The following is a 5514-nucleotide window of genomic DNA, read 5'->3' on the forward strand; positions in this document are numbered from 1 at the left end:
GGAGGATGAGGACGAGGACAAGGAGGAGACACTGATTTATTGAGGAGGAAATGCATTAGTGAATTGTGTCTATAGTTTTAACTCTACATATATATATATATATATATATATATATATATATATATATATATATATATATATGTGTGTGTGTGTGTGTGTGTGTGTGTGTATGTATGTATATATATATATATTTTTTTTTTCTCACTGCCACTCAAGAACAACATAGAAAGACTCCCCTACCCCAAGTTAATGTTGGGGTCTATTCTTGGCCACGTGTGAAAGGAAACAAATACTGTATTTCTTAGGCTTGCATTGCTATATGAAAGTAATTAACTTTGTGCTTGATCATTAATGTGAATATAACATAATCCATTCAGTTCTGAATTCTTTTGGAAGAATTGTTCAAATCTTCACTTTTAAAGATTAGGTTATGTGCTTTGATTTTTTGTCTCAGTTTTGTACAGTCAGTGACAACCAATCTTTGCTCTTCAGAATATCATATTCTATTTTTTAAAAAAATTCTTTTATTCATATAATTTTGTGCTACTAGAATTGGTTTTCTATGAAATGAAAAGATTTTTTTACCCCATTTCTGCATTTAAGTTTTGTTCTTTTATGTTTATGCCTAAAATTTAACTGTGGCACTTCTTGATGAATTAGCCGCATGCTTTATTTTTCATTGTATTTTCTGTGGCTTCAATCTGTAATTTGCCATATCCATCCAGTTTTTCTGTCAAATTTTTCTGTATGACTTTTTTAACATTTAGGTTTCATTTTTCATGATATTTTTTTGGAAAAAATTATAATCTTCAGGTAATATCCATATCTTTGTTTTTTTCTGGGTAATTAACCACTTTATTAATAATGCTAGTATTTTAATAAAAGAGGTCAGTGGTAATCTCAAATGCTGAAGACTCTCATGCTGGTGGGCTGAAAGCTTATATGGCCTTAGAAAAGTGGGTGTTCCAGAGAGTGGCAATCAATTTTAATTGGATAAGAAGTAATGACAGAATGATTATTATAATGAGGGTTTGAACATATTCTAATCGATTTTAATTAGTCATTCTAAACAAAGGCAATAAACTTCAGGAGTCACAAATATACAAGTAATGATAAAAAAAAGATTACATGTTAATGGGATTATCTGCCACAGTCTTCTAAGCACCTAAAAAATGATAAGGAAACATGAAACAATAAAACATATTAAAATGTTTTATTTATTTATAACAAATTATTTAATATTTGTTAATATTAACACATATGTAACTGAAATAGAATAGTTACATTCCTTGAGTAATTATAATTTAAAGATTACTTAAACTGAAATCCATCTGAATTAAAGCAGTATAGGACACATCCCATTGCAATAATCATTGTCACAATGAAAATCTTTGTACATTATAAGTACCCATGCTATTTTAAAGTATACTTTTCATATTCTCACCTGAACATGATAAATTCCCTGATTTCTCCATTTCCATTTATGATCCCACTGCAATCAGTCACCCAAGCCACAAAAGTTGAACATTTCAATTATTACATATCCCTATTTTGAGGGACTCTTATGAGTTCTAATTATTTTTTAAATTTAATTTTGCTCCATTATTTTCCTTCTGATTTTCTACTATCATTTTCCAAATAATCTTTTCCCCAGATACATTTTTTAAGCAATTGGGGTTAAGTAACTTGCTCAAGGTCACATTTATTTCTGGGTGTGGTGCTAAGTATCAGAGCCTGAATTCGATCCCAGGTCATCCCGGCTCTGGGGCCGGTGTTCTTACTCACTGTGCCACCTGGCCACCCCTAATCAATTGGGGTTAAGTAACTTGCTCAAGGTTACATGGCCAGGTGTTTCTGGTTGGGTGCTAAGTGCCTGAGATTGGATTTGATCCCAGGTCATCCCAATTCTGGGGCTGGTGCTCTTACTAGCTGTGATACCTGGCCGCCCCTCCCAGATACTTTTCTACTAATTTCTTTATATTTTTTTTCTAAAGTCTTCTTTTAGACTTACTGATTTCTCGTTTGAACTCTAATTTCTGTTCTTTTTTTTTTACTTTCTAGTTTAATGAGATTTTTCTAAATCAGACAGCATGTGTTTCAAGTCATTCAATTGTCATTTTAGAGGGTCTTAACATGTGCAGTATTTTTAATCTCTTACTCTTATGGTGATTTTGGCTCAAATTCCTTTGTTTCAAAACATTTGTCCATTGAGATGACTCTGTTCTTCCAAATCTTGTTAATTTCTAATCTTTGATCCCTTATAATTTCTTTAATTTATTTGCTGATAAATTTTCTACAATGTCCTTATTGAATATAAGATTACTGCTAGTCTTTACAGATGAGAAGGATCATTGCTACTTTGCTCCTCCAAGAATTCATAATAATAATTTCTCCATAATCTTTTAAACCAGAAACTACATGAGATATGTTTCCCTCAGATAATGAGGATGACCTGTGAAGCACTTTTACTGTAAAGCTCTAAGTGACTACTATAGTAGGATCCCTTTTTCCAACTATCTTCTCTGTAACTGAATTTCTTGAATTTCTATGTTGGGCCTTGGAGGATACTCATCAATCTCTTAGGATAATCCTGAGAGAGGGCCTCTGAAAACTGTTTGTATTTTGTTGGATCTTCTCCATTTTTCTTTATTCTTTACTGGTTGCTTTTTTTCTTTCATTGTGAATTAAATAGCTTGAAACAACTTTTAATTTTTCCTTATTTTCTTTCACAATTTTTTGACTCTCAGGCTTATTACCCTTTTTCATTCCTGTCAAGATTTGGGTCTTCTCTAATTCAGTCCATCAGTAGAAGTCCTTCTGGTATGTTGGCAATGGACTGGAACCAAAAGTTGGGTGCATTAAGTTGACCTAAGAAAACCACATGCCCACAACTGGCCAACCTATTGGCTGTAGGACTGCGGAAGAAGATGAGAATAGGAATATTATATTTAACAAATTGGTCAGTTGTATTTCAGTAGTAGATTCTTTCTTTGTTCTCTCTGACTCCAAGTGCAATGCTTTATCCACTGTGCCCATCTATCTGTCTCAAGAAAAGTACATTCTAATTGGATAAACAGCATACAAATAACAATATGTATTTACATCTAAGCTTCTTTCCAACTTTCATATTTTTTTGTTGTTGAATTATTTCAGTTGGGTCCAACTCCTTAGGGCACCATTTTGAGACTTTCATAGCAAAGATTCTGGAATGGTTTGCTGTTTCCTTCTCTAGTTCATTGCACAGATTAGAATATAAGACACACAGGGTTAAGTGACTTCCCCAGGTTCACACATCTGGTAAGTGTTCAAGACCAGATTTGAACTCATAAGGATGAGTCTTGCTGGTTCCAATTCCAGTGCTCTATCCACTGCACATGAGCTCTACAGAAATTAACAAATAGGACAATTTCAATACATAAAGAAAGAAGATCATTCTATTTATACCTATGAACTTTTGTTAGGTAGGGATTTTTTCCTCCCACTATCTATTTTTTTATACTTCTAATTTAAATTTATCACAGTAATTCTTACACTCTCCTGCTTTCTGAACCCCTTCTAAATTTCTTTTACTTTCTATTTTTCCTATGTCTTTTGTTGTATACTTTACTATACTCATCCCAAGTATCTGTCATTCCCCTCCTTGCAGAGAGTTGTCCCATATCACAAGGTACTTTTTTTAGGAATGAAAACAAATCAGCACAAATGGTTAATTTGTTGAAGGACTTCCAAAATACATAAAACATGTAATACCTGTGGACCTCCCTCCTCCATGAAAGTCTCCTTTGGAGTATCGTCTTACATCTCTTTATTCCATTCTGGATTGATCTGTAAAATTTTTTTGCATTCACTTTTGATTTTTGGTGTGTATTTGTTCTTTCCATTCATATTCTTGTAGTTACTGTGAATATTGCTTTCTTTGCTCTACTTAATTCATTCTGATTAGTTCATAAAGATATTTCCATACTTCTCTGTATTCCTCATGTGCATAATTTCTTAAACTCAGTAATATTCCATTATGTTTATTTGTCATAAAAAGTTCAGAAATTCTCTAATTGATGATCTTCTTGGATATCAATTTTTAGTTATCACACAAAGTACTTCTATAAATATTTTGGTATATATAGGGGCCTTCTTTTTATTCAACATTTTCTTGGGATATTAGCTTAACAATGGGATTTTTTTCAAAGTATATGGATCTTTTGGTTACTTTTTTATTTGTCTAATTCAAAGTTTCTGTCCAACATAATTGTACAATTTTATAGCTCCAATAAAATGTATAAGTGTGCATATCATTTCAGTATCACTTTACCATTGTAGATAGACATTTTTGCTATTTTTATTAATTTGCAGGTTATGAGCTGAAACTTCAAGGCAGTTTTGATTTTCATTCCTGTTAATGATGATTTTTTGGTATTCTTTCATGTTACATTAATAATATTAGCTGGTGTTCAGGTTGAATTTTTAGTTTGGTGGAGTTTTACATTTATTATACTATTTCATACTCAAGGTGACTCTGTGAGGTAAAAGAGATGTCATTATCTTTTCTTTATGGATGATGAACCTCTCCTCTGTACATGTTGAATCATTTAGCTCTGAAGTCCTTCCTTCTGTCTAAGTATCCTTATCTTCAACATGACCAGTGGGTATACTCCCATGATTGGACAATGTCCCTAAACCCACTTCTTACTCTTTCTCTAAGAACTGTAACTAAATGCATGCTACCATTGGCTCTGGAAAGGAAATGTCATTGGACTGAGCTATTATGCACAATCTGAGTGTCTTCAGACAAAAGCATTGTTCCCTCATATGTTTGTTGTCTCCACCTATTAGAATTTAAGCTCCTTGAAGGAAAAGAAATAATTTCTCTGTTTTTATATCATCAGTCCATGACACAAGTCCTTGAAATACAAACAGGTTAGATCATTCAGTAATTCAGGAATTTTAGGTGACTTGCCATGGACAAACAACAAGTACATGTGGGAAGCAGAATACAAATCTAAATATCTTATTCTAAGTCTAACAAAATAAAACCATCCTTCTTCTTTGATGTTCTACTGTTTTTGTATTTGTGTATGAACTTATGAAATACATTAAATATGTATGCAAAAAATTTTGAAACAAAGCCCCTGGAGGAATCTCATATACCAACTCAATGTTAATATACAATCTGAGATGTTTTTTATAGTTCTGTTAGAAAATTTTCTATTAAAAATGTTGAATTCAGGGGGTAGAGTCAAGGTGGTGGAATAGAAACAGGACTTCAATGGTGCTCTGGCTTCCACCTCCTACCATACATGTAAAAGGTGATTCTCAAGAAACTTTGGAGCTGCAGAACTCACAAAATGACACAGAGAAGCTAACCACCCACTGAGGACAGCCTGGCAGGCTGGCAGGAAGTGACCAGTGCGGTGCTCTGGGATTCAAGCCCAGTCCAGCGTGACTTAGAGGTTTTAGCCTCAGGGTGGGCCTGACCAGCCAATGGCTAGAGAGACTTCAGATCACCAGCAGCTATGG

The sequence above is a fragment of the Petaurus breviceps genome, unplaced genomic scaffold (assembly GCF_028583685.1).
Source record: "Petaurus breviceps papuanus isolate PSGF00001 unplaced genomic scaffold, PetGlider_PUasm1.0 40, whole genome shotgun sequence".
Lineage (NCBI taxonomy): Eukaryota > Metazoa > Chordata > Mammalia > Diprotodontia > Petauridae > Petaurus > Petaurus breviceps.